The following is a 21630-nucleotide window of genomic DNA, read 5'->3' as shown; positions in this document are numbered from 1 at the left end:
TATATTTTTACCACTAAAACGCATGAGACTTGTAGTTTTCAGAAATGTTTTCATTTTTGATGAGACGCTTAGTGAAAGTGGCTTAATCGCCGGCAAACGAAAACCCGCGATTTCCCGTAAATCCCGGGCTTGGCCCGTTTAGTCGAATGTATGCAAAGAAAGTACCCTGTGAGTAAACTCATTTCCAGAACGATTTTTTAAATTATTTTTTCACCACTAAAACGCGTGAGACTTGTAGTTTTCAAAAGTGTTTTCATTTTTGATGAGACGCTGAATAAAAGAAGTTTAATCGCCGGCAAACGAAAACCTGCGATTTCCCGTAAATCCCGGGCTTGGCCCGTATAGTCGAATGTATACAAAGAAAGTACCCAGGCAGTAAACTCATTTCCCGAACGATTTTTTAAATTTTTTTTTCACCACTAAGACGCATGAGACTTGTAGTTTTCAAAAATGTTTTCATTTTTGATGAGCCGCTTAATGAAAGAAGTTTAATCGCCGGCAAAGGAAAACCGCGATTTCCCGTAAATCCCGGGCTTGGCCCGTATAGTCGAATGTATACAAAGAAAGTACCCTGTCAATAAACTCATTTCCAGAACGATTTTTTATATTATATTTTTACCACTAAAACGCATGAGACTTGTAGTTTTCAAAAATGTTTTCATTTTTGATGAGACGCTGAATAAAAGGAGTTTAATCGCCGGCAAACGAAAACCTGCGATTTCCCGTAAACCCGGAAAAGGCCCGTATAGTTGAATGCATATAAAGAAAGTACCCAGGGAGTAAACTGATTTCCCGAACGATTTTTCAAGTTATTTCTGCACCACTAGAACGAATGAGACTTGTAGTTTTTAAAAATGTTTTCATTTTTGATGAGAAGCTGAATAAAAGAAGTTTAATCGCCGGCAAACAAAAACGTGCGATTTCCCGTAAACCCCGGACTCGGCCCGTATAGTCAAAAGTATACAAAGAAAGTACCCAGGGAGTAAACTCATTTCACGAACGATTTTTTATATTATATTTTTACCACTAAAACGCATGAGACTTATAGTTTTCAGAAATGTTTTCATTTTTGATGAGACGCTTAATGAAAGAGGTTTAATCGCCGGCAAACGAAAACCCGCGATTTCCCGTAAATCCCGGGCTTGGCCCGTATAGTCGAATGTATACAAAGAAAGTACCCTGTGAGTAAACCCATTTCCAAAACGATTTTTTAAATTATCTTTTTACCACTAAAACGCATGAGACTTGTAGTTTTTAAAAATGTTTTCATTTTTGATGAGACGCTGAATAAAAGAAGTTTAATCGCCGGCAAACAAAAACGTGCGATTTCCCGTAAACCCCGGACTCGGCCCGTATAGTCAAAAGTATACAAAGAAAGTACCCAGGGAGTAAACTCATTTCCCGAACGATTTTTTATATTATATTTTTACCACTAAAACGCATGAGACTTGTAGTTTTCAGAAATGTTTTCATTTTTGATGAGACGCTTAGTGAAAGTGGCTTAATCGCCGGCAAACGAAAACCCGCGATTTCCCGTAAATCCCGGGCTTGGCCCGTTTAGTCGAATGTATGCAAAGAAAGTACCCTGTGAGTAAACTCATTTCCAGAACGATTTTTTAAATTATTTTTTCACCACTAAAACGCGTGAGACTTGTAGTTTTCAAAAGTGTTTTCATTTTTGATGAGACGCTGAATAAAAGAAGTTTAATCGCCGGCAAACGAAAACCCGCGATTTCCCGTAAATCCCGGGCTTGGCCCGTATAGTTGAATGTATATAAAGAAAGTACCCAGGGAGTAAACTGATTTCCCGAACGATTTTACAAATTATTTCTGCACCACTAGAACGAATGAGACTTGTAGTTTTTAAAAATGTTTTTATTTTTAATGAGACGCTTAATGAAAGAGGTTTAATCGCCGGCAAACGCAATACCACGATTTCCCTAAATCCCGGGCTTCTCCCGTATAGTCAAATGTATACAAAGAAAGTACCCTGTGAGTAAACCCATTTCCAAAACGATTTTTTAAATTATCTTTTTACCACTAAAACGCATGAGACTTGTAGTTTTTAAAAATGTTTTCATTTTTGATGAGACGCTGAATAAAAGAAGTTTAATCGCCGGCAAACAAAAACGTGCGATTTCCCGTAAACCCCGGACTCGGCCCGTATAGTCAAAAGTATACAAAGAAAGTACCCAGGGAGTAAACTCATTTCCCGAACGATTTTTTATATTATATTTTTACCACTAAAACGCATGAGACTTGTAGTTTTCAGAAATGTTTTCATTTTTGATGAGACGCTTAGTGAAAGTGGCTTAATCGCCGGCAAACGAAAACCCGCGATTTCCCGTAAATCCCGGGCTTGGCCCGTTTAGTCGAATGTATGCAAAGAAAGTACCCTGTGAGTAAACTCATTTCCAGAACGATTTTTTAAATTATTTTTTCACCACTAAAACGCGTGAGACTTGTAGTTTTCAAAAGTGTTTTCATTTTTGATGAGACGCTGAATAAAAGAAGTTTAATCGCCGGCAAACGAAAACCCGCGATTTCCCGTAAATCCCGGGCTTGGCCCGTATAGTTGAATGTATATAAAGAAAGTACCCAGGGAGTAAACTGATTTCCCGAACGATTTTACAAATTATTTCTGCACCACTAGAACGAATGAGACTTGTAGTTTTTAAAAATGTTTTTATTTTTAATGAGACGCTTAATGAAAGAGGTTTAATCGCCGGCAAACGCAATACCACGATTTCCCTAAATCCCGGGCTTCTCCCGTATAGTCAAATGTTTACAAAGAAAGTACCCTGTGAGTAAACTCATTTCCAGAACGATTTTTTAAATTATCTTTTTACCACTAAAACGCATGAAACTTGTAGTTTTCAAAAATGTTTTCATTCTTGATGAGACGCGGAATAAAAGGAGTTTAATCGCCGGCAAACGAAAACCGCGATTTCCCGTAAATCCCGGGCTTGGCCCGTATAGTCGAATGTATACAAAGAAAGTACCCTGTCAGTAAACTCATTTCCAGAACGATTTTTTATATTATATTTTTACCACTAAAACGCATGAGACTTGTAGTTTTTAAAAATGTTTTCATTTTTGATGAGACGCTGAATAAAAGAAGTTTAATCGCGGGCAAACGAAAACCCGCGATTTCCCGTAAACCCGGAATCGGCCCGTATAGTTGAATGCATATAAAGAAAGTACCCAGGGAGTAAACTGATTTCCCGAACGATTTTTTAAATTATTTCTGCACCACTAGAACGAATGGGACTTGTAGTTTCCAAAAATGTTTTCATTTTTAATGAGACGCTTAATGAAAGAGGTTTAATCGCCGGCAAACGAAAACCCGCGATTTCCCGTAAATCCAGGGCTTGGCCCGTATAGTCGAATGTATACAAAGAAAGTACCCTGTGAGTAAACCCCTTTCCAAAACGATTTTTTAAATTATCTTTTTACCACTAAAACGCATGAGACTTGTAGTTTTTAAAAATGTTTTCATTTTTGATGAGACGCTGAATAAAAGAAGTTTAATCGCCGGCAAACAAAAACGTGCGATTTCCCGTAAACCCCGTACTCGGCCCGTATAGTCAAAAGCATACAAAGAAAGTACCCAGGGAGTAAACTCATTTCCCGAACGATTTTTTATATTATATTTTTACCACTAAAACGCATGAGACTTGTAGTTTTCAGAAATGTTTTCATTTTTGATGAGACGCTTAGTGAAAGTGGCTTAATCGCCGGCAAACGAAAACCCGCGATTTCCCGTAAATCCCGGGCTTGGCCCGTTTAGTCGAATGTATGCAAAGAAAGCACCCTGTGAGTAAACTCATTTCCAGAACGATTTTTTAAATTATTTTTTCACCACTAAAACGCGTGAGACTTGTAGTTTTCAAAAGTGTTTTCATTTTTGATGAGACGCTGAATAAAAGAAGTTTAATCGCCGGCAAACGAAAACCCGCGATTTCCCGTAAATCCCGGGCTTGGCCCGTATAGTTGAATGTATATAAAGAAAGTACCCAGGGAGTAAACTGATTTCCCGAACGATTTTACAAATTATTTCTGCACCACTAGAACGAATGAGACTTGTAGTTTTCAAAAATGTTTTTATTTTTAATGAGACGCTTAATGAAAGAGGTTTAATCGCCGGCAAACGCAATACCACGATTTCCCTAAATCCCGGGCTTCTCCCGTATAGTCAAATGTTTACAAAGAAAGTACCCAGGGAGTAAACTCATTTCCCGAACGATTTTTTATATTATATTTTTACCACTAAAACGCATGAGACTTGTAGTTTTCAGAAATGTTTTCATTTTTGATGAGACGCTTAGTGAAAGTGGCTTAATCGCCGGCAAACGAAAACCCGCGATTTCCCGTAAATCCCGGGCTTGGCCCGTTTAGTCGAATGTATGCAAAGAAAGCACCCTGTGAGTAAACTCATTTCCAGAACGATTTTTTAAATTATTTTTTCACCACTAAAACGCGTGAGACTTGTAGTTTTCAAAAGTGTTTTCATTTTTGATGAGACGCTGAATAAAAGAAGTTTAATCGCCGGCAAACGAAAACCCGCGATTTCCCGTAAATCCCGGGCTTGGCCCGTATAGTTGAATGTATATAAAGAAAGTACCCAGGGAGTAAACTGATTTCCCGAACGATTTTACAAATTATTTCTGCACCACTAGAACGAATGAGACTTGTAGTTTTCAAAAATGTTTTTATTTTTAATGAGACGCTTAATGAAAGAGGTTTAATCGCCGGCAAACGCAATACCACGATTTCCCTAAATCCCGGGCTTCTCCCGTATAGTCAAATGTTTACAAAGAAAGTACCCTGTGAGTAAACTCATTTCCAGAACGATTTTTTAAATTATCTTTTTACCACTAAAACGCATGAAACTTGTAGTTTTCAAAAATGTTTTCATTCTTGATGAGACGCGGAATAAAAGGAGTTTAATCGCCGGCAAACGAAAACCTGCGATTTCCCGTAAATCCCGGGCTTGGCCCGTATAGTCGAATGTATACAAAGAAAGTACCCAGGCAGTAAACTCATTTCCCGAACGATTTTTTAAATTTTTTTTTCACCACTAAGACGCATGAGACTTGTAGTTTTCAAAAATGTTTTCATTTTTGATGAGCCGCTTAATGAAAGAAGTTTAATCGCCGGCAAAGGAAAACCGCGATTTCCCGTAAATCCCGGGCTTGGCCCGTATAGTCGAATGTATACAAAGAAAGTACCCTGTCAATAAACTCATTTCCAGAACGATTTTTTATATTATATTTTTACCACTAAAACGCATGAGACTTGTAGTTTTCAAAAATGTTTTCATTTTTGATGAGACGCTGAATAAAAGGAGTTTAATCGCCGGCAAACGAAAACCTGCGATTTCCCGTAAACCCGGAAAAGGCCCGTATAGTTGAATGCATATAAAGAAAGTACCCAGGGAGTAAACTGATTTCCCGAACGATTTTTCAAGTTATTTCTGCACCACTAGAACGAATGAGACTTGTAGTTTTTAAAAATGTTTTCATTTTTGATGAGAAGCTGAATAAAAGAAGTTTAATCGCCGGCAAACAAAAACGTGCGATTTCCCGTAAACCCCGGACTCGGCCCGTATAGTCAAAAGTATACAAAGAAAGTACCCAGGGAGTAAACTCATTTCACGAACGATTTTTTATATTATATTTTTACCACTAAAACGCATGAGACTTATAGTTTTCAGAAATGTTTTCATTTTTGATGAGACGCTTAATGAAAGAGGTTTAATCGCCGGCAAACGAAAACCCGCGATTTCCCGTAAATCCCGGGCTTGGCCCGTATAGTCGAATGTATACAAAGAAAGTACCCTGTGAGTAAACCCATTTCCAAAACGATTTTTTAAATTATCTTTTTACCACTAAAACGCATGAGACTTGTAGTTTTTAAAAATGTTTTCATTTTTGATGAGACGCTGAATAAAAGAAGTTTAATCGCCGGCAAACAAAAACGTGCGATTTCCCGTAAACCCCGGACTCGGCCCGTATAGTCAAAAGTATACAAAGAAAGTACCCAGGGAGTAAACTCATTTCCCGAACGATTTTTTATATTATATTTTTACCACTAAAACGCATGAGACTTGTAGTTTTCAGAAATGTTTTCATTTTTGATGAGACGCTTAGTGAAAGTGGCTTAATCGCCGGCAAACGAAAACCCGCGATTTCCCGTAAATCCCGGGCTTGGCCCGTTTAGTCGAATGTATGCAAAGAAAGTACCCTGTGAGTAAACTCATTTCCAGAACGATTTTTTAAATTATTTTTTCACCACTAAAACGCGTGAGACTTGTAGTTTTCAAAAGTGTTTTCATTTTTGATGAGACGCTGAATAAAAGAAGTTTAATCGCCGGCAAACGAAAACCCGCGATTTCCCGTAAATCCCGGGCTTGGCCCGTATAGTTGAATGTATATAAAGAAAGTACCCAGGGAGTAAACTGATTTCCCGAACGATTTTACAAATTATTTCTGCACCACTAGAACGAATGAGACTTGTAGTTTTTAAAAATGTTTTTATTTTTAATGAGACGCTTAATGAAAGAGGTTTAATCGCCGGCAAACGCAATACCACGATTTCCCTAAATCCCGGGCTTCTCCCGTATAGTCAAATGTATACAAAGAAAGTACCCTGTGAGTAAACCCATTTCCAAAACGATTTTTTAAATTATCTTTTTACCACTAAAACGCATGAGACTTGTAGTTTTTAAAAATGTTTTCATTTTTGATGAGACGCTGAATAAAAGAAGTTTAATCGCCGGCAAACAAAAACGTGCGATTTCCCGTAAACCCCGGACTCGGCCCGTATAGTCAAAAGTATACAAAGAAAGTACCCAGGGAGTAAACTCATTTCCCGAACGATTTTTTATATTATATTTTTACCACTAAAACGCATGAGACTTGTAGTTTTCAGAAATGTTTTCATTTTTGATGAGACGCTTAGTGAAAGTGGCTTAATCGCCGGCAAACGAAAACCCGCGATTTCCCGTAAATCCCGGGCTTGGCCCGTTTAGTCGAATGTATGCAAAGAAAGTACCCTGTGAGTAAACTCATTTCCAGAACGATTTTTTAAATTATTTTTTCACCACTAAAACGCGTGAGACTTGTAGTTTTCAAAAGTGTTTTCATTTTTGATGAGACGCTGAATAAAAGAAGTTTAATCGCCGGCAAACGAAAACCCGCGATTTCCCGTAAATCCCGGGCTTGGCCCGTATAGTTGAATGTATATAAAGAAAGTACCCAGGGAGTAAACTGATTTCCCGAACGATTTTACAAATTATTTCTGCACCACTAGAACGAATGAGACTTGTAGTTTTTAAAAATGTTTTTATTTTTAATGAGACGCTTAATGAAAGAGGTTTAATCGCCGGCAAACGCAATACCACGATTTCCCTAAATCCCGGGCTTCTCCCGTATAGTCAAATGTTTACAAAGAAAGTACCCTGTGAGTAAACTCATTTCCAGAACGATTTTTTAAATTATCTTTTTACCACTAAAACGCATGAAACTTGTAGTTTTCAAAAATGTTTTCATTCTTGATGAGACGCGGAATAAAAGGAGTTTAATCGCCGGCAAACGAAAACCGCGATTTCCCGTAAATCCCGGGCTTGGCCCGTATAGTCGAATGTATACAAAGAAAGTACCCTGTCAGTAAACTCATTTCCAGAACGATTTTTTATATTATATTTTCACCACTAAAACGCATGAGACTTGTAGTTTTTAAAAATGTTTTCATTTTTGATGAGACGCTGAATAAAAGAAGTTTAATCGCGGGCAAACGAAAACCCGCGATTTCCCGTAAATCCCGGTCTCGGCCCGTATAGTTAAATGTATACAAGGAAAGTACCCAGTGAGTAAACTCATTTCCCGAACGATTTTTCAAATTATTTCTGCACCACTAGAACGAATGGGACTTGTAGTTTTCAGAAATGTTTTCATTTTTGATGAGACGCTTAGTGAAAGTGGCTTAATCGCCGGCAAACGAAAACCCGCGATTTCCCGTAAATCCCGGGCTTGGCCCGTTTAGTCGAATGTATGCAAAGAAAGTACCCTGTGAGTAAACTCATTTCCAGAACGATTTTTTAAATTATTTTTTCACCACTAAAACGCGTGAGACTTGTAGTTTTCAAAAGTGTTTTCATTTTTGATGAGACGCTGAATAAAAGAAGTTTAATCGCCGGCAAACCAAAACCCGCGATTTCCCGTAAATCCCGGGCTTGGCCCGTATAGTTGAATGTATATAAAGAAAGTACCCAGGGAGTAAACTCATTTCCCGAACGATTTTACAAATTATTTCTGCACCACTAGAACGAATGAGACTTGTAGTTTTCAAAAATGTTTTTATTTTTAATGAGACGCTTAATGAAAGAGGTTTAATCGCCGGCAAACGCAATACCACGATTTCCCTAAATCCCGGGCTTCTCCCGTATAGTCAAATGTTTACAAAGAAAGTACCCTGTGAGTAAACTCATTTCCAGAACGATTTTTTAAATTATCTTTTTACCACTAAAACGCATGAAACTTGTAGTTTTCAAAAATGTTTTCATTCTTGATGAGACGCGGAATAAATCGCCGGCAAACGAAAACCGCGATTTCCCGTAAATCCCGGGCTTGGCCCGTATAGTCGAATGTATACAAAGAAAGTACCCTGTCAGTAAACTCATTTCCAGAACGATTTTTTATATTATATTTTTACCACTAAAACGCATGAGACTTGTAGTTTTTAAAAATGTTTTCATTTTTGATGAGACGCTGAATAAAAGAAGTTTAATCGCGGGCAAACGAAAACCCGCGATTTCCCGTAAATCCCGGTCTCGGCCCGTATAGTTAAATGTATACAAGGAAAGTACCCAGTGAGTAAACTCATTTCCCGAACGATTTTTTATATTATATTTTTACCACTAAAACGCATGAGACTTGTAGTTTTCAGAAATGTTTTCATTTTTGATGAGACGCTTAGTGAAAGTGGCTTAATCGCCGGCAAACGAAAACCCGCGATTTCCCGTAAATCCCGGGCTTGGCCCGTTTAGTCGAATGTATGCAAAGAAAGTACCCTGTGAGTAAACTCATTTCCAGAACGATTTTTTAAATTATTTTTTCACCACTAAAACGCGTGAGACTTGTAGTTTTCAAAAGTGTTTTCATTTTTGATGAGACGCTGAATAAAAGAAGTTTAATCGCCGGCAAACGAAAACCCGCGATTTCCCGTAAATCCCGGGCTCGGCCCGTATAGTTGAATGTATATAAAGAAAGTACCCAGGGAGTAAACTGATTTCCCGAACGATTTTACAAATTATTTCTGCACCACTAGAACGAATGAGACTTGTAGTTTTCAAAAATGTTTTTATTTTTAATGAGACGCTTAATGAAAGAGGTTTAATCGCCGGCAAACGCAATACCACGATTTCCCTAAATCCCGGGCTTCTCCCGTATAGTCAAATGTTTACAAAGAAAGTACCCTGTGAGTAAACTCATTTCCAGAACGATTTTTTAAATTATCTTTTTACCACTAAAACGCATGAAACTTGTAGTTTTCAAAAATGTTTTCATTCTTGATGAGACGCGGAATAAAAGGAGTTTAATCGCCGGCAAACGAAAACCGCGATTTCCCGTAAATCCCGGGCTTGGCCCGTATAGTCGAATGTATACAAAGAAAGTACCCTGTCAGTAAACTTATTTCCAGAACGATTTTTTATATTATATTTTTACCACTAAAACGCATGAGACTTGTAGTTTTTAAAAATGTTTTCATTTTTGATGAGACGCTGAATAAAAGGAGTTTAATCGCCGGCAAACGAAAACCTGCGATTTCCCGTAAACCCGGAATCGGCCCGTATAGTTGAATGCATATAAAGAAAGTACCCAGGGAGTAAACTGATTTCCCGAACGATTTTTCAAATTATTTCTGCACCACTAGAACGAATGGGACTTGTAGTTTCCAAAAATGTTTTCATTTTTAATGAGACGCTTAATGAAAGACGTTTGTTCGAATGTATGCAAAGAAAGTACCCTGTGAGTAAACTCATTTCCAGAACGATTTTTTAAATTATTTTTTCACCACTAAAACGCGTGAGACTTGTAGTTTTCAAAAGTGTTTTCATTTTTGATGACACGCTGAATAAAAGAAGTTTAATCGCCGGCAAACCAAAACCCGCGATTTCCCGTAATTCCCGGGCTTGGCCCGTATAGTTGAATGTATATAAAGAAAGTACCCAGGGAGTAAACTGATTTCCCGAACGATTTTACAAATTATTTCTGCACCACTAGAACGAATGAGACTTGTAGTTTTCAAAAATGTTTTTATTTTTAATGAGACGCTTAATGAAAGAGGTTTAATCGCCGGCAAACGCAATACCACGATTTCCCTAAATCCCGGGCTTCTCCCGTATAGTCAAATGTTTACAAAGAAAGTACCCTGTGAGTAAACTCATTTCCAGAACGATTTTTTAAATTATCTTTTTACCACTAAAACGCATGAAACTTGTAGTTTACAAAAATGTTTTCATTCTTGATGAGACGCGGAATAAAAGGAGTTTAATCGCCGGCAAACGAAAACCGCGATTTCCCGTAAATCCAGGGCTTGGCCCGTATAGTCGAATGTATACAAAGAAAGTACCCTGTCAGTAAACTCATTTCCAGAACGATTTTTTATATTATATTTTTACCACTAAAACGCATGAGACTTGTAGTTTTTAAAAATGTTTTCATTTTTGATGAGACGCTGAATAAAAGGAGTTTAATCGCCGGCAAACGAAAACCTGCGATTTCCCGTAAACCCGGAATCGGCCCGTATAGTTGAATGCATATAAAGAAAGTACCCAGGGAGTAAACTGATTTCCCGAACGATTTTTCAAATTATTTCTGCACGACTAGAACGAATGGGACTTGTAGTTTCCAAAAATGTTTTCATTTTTAATGAGACGCTTAATGAAAGACGTTTAATCGCCGGCAAACGAAAACCCGCGATTTCCCGTAAATCCCGGGCTTGGCCCGTATAGTCGAATGTATACAAAGAAAGTACCCTGTGAGTAAACCCATTTCCAAAACGATTTTTTAAATTATCTTTTTACCACTAAAACGCATGAGACTTGTAGTTTTTAAAAATGTTTTCATTTTTGATGAGACGCTGAATAAAAGAAGTTTAATCGCCGGCAAACAAAACCGTGCGATTTCCCGTAAATCCCGGGCTTGGCCCGTATAGTTGAATGTATATAAAGAAAGTACCCAGGGAGTAAACTGATTTCCCGAACGATTTTAGAAATTATTTCTGCACCACTAGAACGAATGAGACTTGAAGTTTTCAAAAATGTTTTTATTTTTAATGAGACGCTTAATAAAAGAGGTTTAATCGCCGGCAAACGCAATACCACGATTTCCCTAAATCCCAGGCTTCTCCCGTATAGTCAAATGTTTACAAAGAAAGTACCCTGTGAGTAAACTCATTTCCAGAACGATTTTTTAAATTATCTTTTTACCACTAAGACGCATGAGACTTGTAGTTTTCAAAAATGTTTTCATTTTTGATGAGCCGCTTAATGAAAGAAGTTTAATCGCCGGCAAACGAAAACCGCGATTTCCCGTAAATCCCGGGCTTGGCCCGTATAGTCGAATGTATACAAAGAAAGTACCCTGTCAATAAACTCATTTCCAGAACGATTTTTTATATTATATTTTTACCACTAAAACGCATGAGACTTGTAGTTTTCAAAAATGTTTTCATTTTTGATGAGACGCTGAATAAAAGGAGTTTAATCGCCGGCAAACGAAAACCTGCGATTTCCCTTAAATCCTGGACTCGGCCCGTATAGTTAAAAGTATACAAAGAAAGTACCCAGGGTGTAAACTCAATTCCCGAACGATTTTTTAAATTATTTTTTCACCACTAAAACGCATGAGACTTGTAGTTTTCAAAAATGTTTTCATTTTTGATGAGACGCTGAATAAAAGGAGTTTAATCGCTGGCAAACGAAAACCTGGAATTTCCCGTAAACCCGGAAAAGGCCCGTATAGTCGAATGTATACAAAGAAAGTACCCAGGCAGTAAACTGATTTCCCAAACGATTTTACAAATTATTTCTGCACCACTAGAACGAATGAGCCTTGTAGTTTTTAAAAATGTTTTTATTTTTAATGAGACGCTTAATGAAAGAGGTTTAATTGCCGGCAAACGCAATACCACGATTTCCCTAAATCCCGGGCTTCTCCCGTATAGTCAAATGTTTACAAAGAAAGTACCCTGTGAGTAAACTCATTTCCAGAACGATTTTTTAAATTATCTTTTTACCACTAAAACGCATGAAACTTGTAGTTTTCAAAAATGTTTTCATTCTTGATGAGACGCGGAATAAAAGGAGTTTAATCGCCGGCAAACGAAAACCTGCGATTTCCCGTAAATTCCGGGCTTGGCCCGTATAGTCGAATGTATACAAAGAAAGTACCCAGGGTGTAAACTCAATTCCCGAACGATTTTTTAAATTATTTTTTCACCACTAAAACGCATGAGACTTGTAGTTTTCAAAAATGTTTTCATTTTTGATGAGACGCTGAATAAAAGGAGTTTAATCGCCGGCAAACGAAAACCTGCGATTTCCCGTAAACCCGGAAAAGGCCCGTATAGTCGAATGTATACAAAGAAAGTACCCAGGCAGTAAACTCATTTCCCGAACGATTTTTTAAATTTTTTTTTCACCACTAAGACGCATGAGACTTGTAGTTTTCAAAAATGTTTTCATTTTTGATGAGACGCTGAATAAAAGGAGTTTAATCGCCGGAAAACGAAAACCTGCGATTTCCCGTAAACCCGGAAAAGGCCCGTATAGTTGAATGCATATAAAGAAAGTACCCAGGGAGTAAAGTGATTTCCCGAACGATTTTTCAAATTATTTCTGCACCACTAGAACGAATGAGACTTGTAGTTTTTAAAAATGTTTTCATTATTGATGAGACGCTGAATAAAAGAAGTTTAATCGCCGGCAAACGAAAACGTGCGATTTCCCGTAAACCCCGGACTCGGCCCGTATAGTCAAAAGTATACAAAGAAAGTACCCAGGGAGTAAACTCATTTCACGAACGATTTTTTATATTATATTTTTACCACTAAAACGCATGAGACTTGTAGTTTTCAGAAATGTTTTCATTTTTGATGAGACGCTTAGTAAAAGTGGTTTAATCGCCGGCAAACGAAAACCCGCGATTTCCCATAAATCCCGGGCTTGGCCCGTTTAGTCGAATGTATACAAAGAAAGTACCCTGTGAGTAAACTCATTTCCAAAACGATTTTTTAAATAATCTTTTCACCACTAAAACGTATGAGACTTGTAGTTTTTAAATATGTTTTCATTTTTGATGAGACGCTGAATAAAAGAAGTTTAATCGCCGTCAAACGAAAACGTTCGATTTCCCGTAAACCCCGGACTCGGCCCGTATAGTCAAAAGTATACAAAGAAAGTACCCAGGGAGTAAACTCATTTCCCGAACGATTTTTTAAATTATTATTTCACCACTAAAGCCCATGAGACTTGTAGTTTTCAGAAATGTTTTCATTTTTGATGAGACGCTTAGTGAAAGTGGTTTAATTGCCGGCAAACGAAAACCTGCGATTTCCCGTAAATCCCGGGCTTGGCCCGTATAGTCGAATGTATACAAAGAAAGTACCCTGAGTAACCCATTTCCAAAACGATTTTTTAAATTATCTTTTTACCACTAAAACGCATGAGACTTGTAGTTTTTAAAAATGTTTTCATTTTTGATGAGACGCTTAGTGAAAGTGGTTTAATCGCCGGCAAATGAAAACCCGCCATTTCCCGTAAATCCCGGGCTTGGCCCGTTTATTCGAATGTATACAAAGAAAGTACCCAGGGAGTAAACTCATTTCCCGAACGATTTTTTAAGTTATTATTTCACCACTAAAGCCCATGAGACTTGTAGTTTTCAGAAATGTTTTCATTTTTGATGAGACGCTTAATGAATGTGGTTTAATAGCCGGCCAACGAAAACCCGCGATTTCCTGTAAATCCCGGGCTTGGCCCGTATAGTCGAATGTATGCAAAGAAAGTACCCTGTGAGTAAACTCATTTCCAGAACGATTTTACAAAATTTTTCTGCACCACTAGAACGAATGAGACTTGTAGTTTTCAAAAATGTTTTTATTTTTAATGAGACGCTTAATGAAAGAGGTTCAATCGCCGGCAAACGCAATACCACGATTTCCCTAAATCCCGGGCTTCTCCCGTATAGTCGAGTGTTTACAAAGAAAGTACAATGTGAGTAAACTCATTTCCAGAACGATTTTTTAAATTATCTTTTCACCACTAAAACGCATGAAACTTGTAGTTTTCAAAAATGTTTTCATTCTTGATGAGACGCGGAATAAAAGGAGTTTAATCGCCGGCAAACGAAAACCTGCGATTTCCCGTAAATCCCGGGCTTGGCCCGTATAGTCGAATGTATACAAAGAAAGTACCCAGGCAGTAAACTCATTTCCCGAACGATTTTTTAAATTTTTTTTTCACCACTAAAACGCATGAGATTTGTAGTTTTCAAAAATGTTTTCATTTTTGATGAGCCGCTTAATGAAAGAAGTTTAATCGCCGGCAAACGAAAACCGCGATTTCCCGTAAATCCCGGGCTTGGCCCGTATAGTCGAATGTATACAAAGAAAGTACCCTGTCAGTAAACTCATTTCCAGAACGATTTTTTATATTATATTTTTGCCACTAAAACGCATGAGACTTGTAGTTTTCAGAAATGTTTTCATTTTTGATGAGACGCTTAGTGAAAGTGGTTTAATCGCCGGCAAACGAAAACCCGCGATTTCCCGTAAATCCCGGGCTTGGCCCGTTTAGTCGAATGTATACAAAGAAAGTACCCTGTGAGTAAACTCATTTCCAAAACGATTTTTTAAATAATCTTTTCACCACTAAAACGTATGAGACTTGTAGTTTTCAGAAATGTTTTCATTTTTGATGAGACGCTTAGTGAAAGTGGTTTAATCGCCGGCAAACAAAAACCCGCGATTTCCCGTAAATCCCGGGCTTGGCCCGTTTAGTCGAATGTATACAAAGAAAGTACCCTGTGAGTAAACTCATTTCCAAAACGATTTTTTAAATAATCTTTTCACCACTAAAACGTATGAGACTTGTAGTTTTCAAAAATGTTTTCATTTTTGATGAGACGCTGAATAAAAGGAGTTTAATCGCCGGCAAACGAAAACCTGCGATTTGCCGTAAACCCGGAATCGGCCCGTATAGTTGAATGCATATAAAGAAAGTACCCAGGGAGTAAACTGATTTCCCGAACGATTTTTCAAATTATTTCTGCACCACTAGAACGAATGAGACTTGTAGTTTCCAAAAATGTTTTCATTTTTAATGAGACGCTTAATGAAAGAGGTTTAATCGCCGGCAAACGAAAACCCGCGATTTCCCGTAAATCCCGGGCTTGGTCCGTATAGTCGAATGTATACAAAGAAAGTACCCTGTGAGTAAACCCATTTCCAAAACGATTTTCTAAATTATCTTTTTACCACTAAAACGCATGAGACTTGTAGTTTTTAAAAATGTTTTCATTTTTGATGAGACGCTGAATAAAAGAAGTTTAATCGCCGGCAAACGAAAACGTGCGATTTCCCGTAAACCCCGGACTCGGCCCGTATAGTCAAAAGTATACAAAGAAAGTACCCAGGGAGTAAACTCATTTCCCGAACGATTTTTTATATTATATTTTTACCACTAAAACGCATGAGACTTGTAGTTTTCAGAAATGTTTTCATTTTTGATGAGACGCTTAGTGAAAGTGGTTTAATCGCCGGCAAACCAAAACCCGCGATTTCCCGTAAATCCCGGGCTTGGCCCGTTTAGTCGAATGTATACAAAGAAAGTACCCTGTGAGTAAACTCATTTCCAAAACGATTTTTTAAATAATCTTTTCACCACTAAAACGTATGAGACTTGTAGTTTTCAAAAATGTTTTCATTTTTGATGAGACGCTGCATAAAAGGAGTTTAATCGCCGGCAAACAAAAACCTGCGATTTCCCGTAAACCCGGACTCGGCCCGTATAGTCAAAAGTATACAAAGAAAGTACCCAGGGAGTAAACTCATTTCCCGAACGATTTTTTAAATTATTATTTCACCACTAAAGCCCATGAGACTTGTAGTTTTCAGAAATGTTTTCATTTTTGATGAGACGCTTAATGAATGTGGTTTAATAGCCGGCCAACGAAAACCCGCAATTTCCTGTAAATCCCGGGCTTGGCCCGTATAGTCGAATGTATGCAAAGAAAGTACCCTGTGAGTAAACTCATTACCAGAACGATTTTTTAAATAATCTTTTCACCGCTAAAACGTATGAGACTTGTAGTTTTCAAAAATGTTTTCATTTTTGATGAGACGCTGAATAAAAAGAGTTTAATCGCCGGCAAACGAAAACCTGCGATTTCCCGTAAACCCGGAATCGGCCCGTATAGTTGAATGCATATAAAGAAAGTACCCAGGGAGTAAACTGATTTCCCGAACGATTTTTCAAATTATTTCTGCACCACTAGAACGAATGAGACTTGTAATTTCCAAAAATGTTTTCATTTTTAACGAGACGCTTAATGAAAGAGGTTTAATCGCCGGAAACGAAAACCTGCGATTTCCCGTAAATCCCGGGCTTGGTCCGTATAGTCGAATGTATACAAAGAAAGTACCCTGTGAGTAAACCCATTTCCAAAACGATTTTTTAAATTATCTTTTTACCACTAAAACGCATGAGACTTGTAGTTTTTAAAAATGTTTTCATTTTTGATGAGACGCTGAATAAAAGAAGTTTAATCGCCGACAAACGAAAACGTGCGATTTCCCGTAAACCCCGGACTCGGCCCGTATAGTCAAAAGTATACAAAGAAAGTACCCAGGGAGTAAACTCATTTCCCGAACGATTTTTTATATTATATTTTTACCACTAAAACGCATGAGACTTGTAGTTTTCAGAAATGTTTTCATTTTTGATGAGACGCTTAGTGAAAGTGGTTTAATCGCCGGCAAACCAAAACCCGCGATTTCCCGTAAATCCCGGGCTTGGCCCGTTTAGTCGAATGTATACAAAGAAAGTACCCTGTGAGTAAACTCATTTCCAAAACGATTTTTTAAATAATCTTTTCACCACTAAAACGTATGAGACTTGTAGTTTTCAAAAATGTTTTCATTTTTGATGAGACGCTGCATAAAAGGAGTATAATCGCCGGCAAACAAAAACCTGCGATTTCCCGTAAACCCGGACTCGGCCCGTATAGTCAAAAGTATACAAAGAAAGTACCCAGGGAGTAAACTCATTTCCCGAACGATTTTTTAAATTATTATTTCACCACTAAAGCCCATGAGACTTGTAGTTTTCAGAAATGTTTTCATTTTTGATGAGACGCTTAATGAATGTGGTTTAATAGCCGGCCAACGAAAACCCGCGATTTCCTGTAAATCCCGGGCTTGGCCCGTATAGTCGAATGTATGCAAAGAAAGTACCCTGTGAGTAAACTCATTACCAGAACGATTTTTTAAATAATCTTTTCACCGCTAAAACGTATGAGACTTGTAGTTTTCAAAAATGTTTTCATTTTTGATGAGACGCTGAATAAAAAGAGTTTAATCGCCGGCAAACGAAAACCTGCGATTTCCCGTAAACCCGGAATCGGCCCGTATAGTTGAATGCATATAAAGAAAGTACCCAGGGAGTAAACTGATTTCCCGAACGATTTTTCAAATTATTTCTGCACCACTAGAACGAATGAGACTTGTAATTTCCAAAAATGTTTTCATTTTTAACGAGACGCTTAATGAAAGAGGTTTAATCGCCGGAAACGAAAACCTGCGATTTCCCGTAAATCCCGGGCTTGGTCCGTATAGTCGAATGTATACAAAGAAAGTACCCTGTGAGTAAACCCATTTCCAAAACGATTTTTTAAATTATCTTTTTACCACTAAAACGCATGAGACTTGTAGTTTTTAAAAATGTTTTCATTTTTGATGAGACGCTGAATAAAAGAAGTTTAATCGCCGGCAAACGAAAACGTGCGATTTCCCGTAAACCCCGGACTCGGCCCGTATAGTCAAAAGTATACAAAGAAAGTACCCAGGGAGTAAACTCATTTCCCGAACGATTTTTTATATTATATTTTTACCACTAAAACGCATGAGACTTGTAGTTTTCAGAAATGTTTTCATTCTTGATGAGACGCTTAGTGAAAGTGGTTTAATCGCCGGCAAACCAAAACCCGCGCTTTCCCGTAAATCCCGGGCTTGGCCCGTTTAGTCGAATGTATACAAAGAAAGTACCCTGTGAGTAAACTCATTTCCAAAACGATTTTTTAAAAAATCTTTTCACCACTAAAACGTATGAGACTTGTAGTTTTTAAAAATGTTTTCATTTTTGATGAGACGCTGAATAAAAGAAGTTTAATCGCCGGCAAACGAAAACGTGCGATTTCCCGTAAACCCCAGACTCGGCCCGTATAGTCAAAAGTATACAAAGAAAGTACCCAGGGAGTAAACTCATTTCCCGAACGATTTTTTATATTATATTTTTACCACTAAAACGCATGAGACTTGTAGTTTTCAGAAATGTTTTCATTCTTGATGAGACGCTTAGTGAAAGTGGTTTAATCGCCGGCAAACCAAAACCCGCGCTTTCCCGTAAATCCCGGGCTTGGCCCGTTTAGTCGAATGTATACAAAGAAAGTACCCTGTGAGTAAACTCATTTCCAAAACGATTTTTTAAAAAATCTTTTCACCACTAAAACGTATGAGACTTGTAGTTTTTAGAAATGTTTTCATTTTTGATGAGACGCTTAATGAATGTGGTTTAATAGCCGGCCAACGAAAACCTGCGATTTCCCGTAAACCCGGAATCGGCCCGTATAGTTGAATGCATATAAAGAAAGTACCCAGGGAGTAAACTGATTTCCCGAACGATTTTTCAAATTATTTCTGCACCACTAGAACGAATGAGACTTGTAGTTTCCAAAAATGTTTTCATTTTTAACGAGACGCTTAATGAAAGAGGTTTAATCGCCGGAAACGAAAACCCGCGATTTCCCGTAAATCCCGGGCTTGGTCCGTATAGTCGAATGTATACAAAGAAAGTACCCTGTGAGTAAACCCATTTCCAAAACGATTTTTTAAATTATCTTTTTACCACTAAAACGCATGAGACTTGTAGTTTTTAAAAATGTTTTCATTTTTGTAAGACGCTGAATAAAAGAAGTTTAATCGCCGGCAAACGAAAACGTGCGATTTCCCGTAAACCCCGGACTCGGCCCGTATAGTCAAAAGTATACAAAGAAAGTACCCAGGGAGTAAACTCATTTCCCGAACGATTTTTTATATTATATTTTTACCACTAAAACGCATGAGACTTGTAGTTTTCAGAAATGTTTTCATTCTTGATGAGACGCTTAGTGAAAGTGGTTTAATCGCCGGCAAACCAAAACCCGCGATTTCCCGTAAATACCGGACTTGGCCCGTTTAGTCGAATGTATACAAAGAAAGTACCCTGGGAGTAAACCCATTTCCAAAACGATTTTATAAATTATCTTTTTACCACTAAAACGCATGAGACTTGTAGTTTTCAGAAATGTTTTCATTTTTGATGAGACGCTTAGTGAAAGTGGTTTAATCGCCGGCAAACTAAAACCCGCGATTTCCCGTAAATCCCGGGCTAGGCCCGTATAGTCGAATGTATGCAAAGAAAGTACCCTGTGAGTAAACTCATTTCCAGAACGATTTTACAAATTTTTTCTGCACCACTAGAACGAATGAGACTTGTAGTTTTCAAAAATGTTTTTATTTTTATTGAGACGCTTAATGAAAGAGGTTCAATCGCCGGCAAACGCAATACCACGATTTCCCTAAATCCCGGCTTCTCCCGTATAGTCGAGTGTATGCAAAGAAAGTACCCTGTGAGTAAACTCATTTCCAGAACGATTTTTTAAATTATTTTTTCACCACTAAAACGCGTGAGACTTGTAGTTTTCAAAAGTGTTTTCATTTTTGATGAGACGCTGAATAAAAGAAGATTAATCGCCGGCAAACGAAAACCCGCGATTTCCCGTAAATCCCGGGCTTGGCCCGTATAGTTGAATGTATATAAAGAAAGTACCCATAGAGTAAACTGATTTCCCGAACGATTTTACAAATTATTTCTGCACCACTAAAACGAATGAGACTTGTAGTTTTCAAAAATGTTTTTATTTTTAATGAGACGGTTAATGAAAGAGGTTTAATCGCCGGCAAACGCAATACCACGATTTCCCTAAATCCCGGGCTTCTCCCGTATAGTCGAATGTTTACAAAGAAAGTACCCTGTGAGTAAACTCATTTCCAGAACGATTTTTTAAATTATCTTTTCACCACTAAAACGCATGAAACTTGTAGTTTTCAAAAATGTTTTCATTCTTGATGGGACGCGGAATAAAAGGAGTTTAATCGCCGGCAAACAAAAACCTGCGATTTCCCGTAAATCCCGGACTGGGCCCATATAGTCAAAAGCTTACAAAGAAAGTACCCAGGGAGTAAACTCATTTCCCGAACGATTTTTTAAATTATATTTTCACCACTAAAACGCATGAGACTTGTAGTTTTCAAAAATGTTTTCATTTTTGATGAGACGCTGAATAAAAGAAGTTTAATCGCCGGCAAATGAAAACCTGCAATTTCCCGTAAATCCCGGACTCGGCCTGTAAAGTCAAAAGTATACAAAAAAAGTACCCAGGAAGTAAACGCATTTCCCGAACGATTTTTTGAATTATTATTTCACCACTAAAGCCCATGAGACTTGTAGTTTTTAAAAATGTTTTCATTTTTGATGAGACGCTTAATGAATGTGGTTTAATAGCCGGCCAACGAAAACCCGCGATTTCCTGTAAATCCCGGGCTTGGCCCGTATAGTCGAATGTACGCAAAGAAAGTACCCAGGAAGTAAACTCATTTCCCGAACGATTTTTTAAATTATTATTTCACCACTTAAGCCCATGAGACTTGTAGTTTTTAAAAATGTTTTCATTTTTGATGAGACGCTGAATAAAAGAAGTTTAATCGCCGGCAAACGAAAACCTGCGATTTCCCGTAATTCCCGGACTCGGCCTGTAAAGTCAAAAGTATACAAAAAAAGTACCCAGGAAGTAAACTCATTTCCCGAACGATTTTTTAAATTATTATTTCACCACTTAAGCCCATGAGACTTGTAGTTTTTAAAAATGTTTTCATTTTTGATGAGACGCTGAATAAAAGAAGTTTAATCGCCGGGAAACGAAAACCCACGACTTCCCGTAACTCCCGGACTCGGCCCGTATAGTCAAAAGTATACAAAAAAGTTCCCAGGGACTACACTCATTTCCCGAACGATTTTTTAAATTATTTTTTCACCACTAAAACGCATGAGACTTGTAGTTTTCAGAAATGTTTTCATTTTGGATGAGACGCTTAATGAAAGTGGTTTAATCGCCGGCAAACGAAAACCCGCGATTTCCCGTAAATCCCGGTCTTGGCCCGTATAGTCGAATGTATACAAAGAAAGTACCCTGTGAGTAAACTCATTTCCAAATCGATTTTTTAAATTATCTTTTTACCACTAAAACG

Source organism: Hydractinia symbiolongicarpus, chromosome 3 (genome assembly GCF_029227915.1).
Source record: "Hydractinia symbiolongicarpus strain clone_291-10 chromosome 3, HSymV2.1, whole genome shotgun sequence".
NCBI classification, from domain to species: Eukaryota; Metazoa; Cnidaria; class Hydrozoa; order Anthoathecata; family Hydractiniidae; genus Hydractinia; species Hydractinia symbiolongicarpus.
This window is presented reverse-complemented; position numbering follows the sequence as displayed.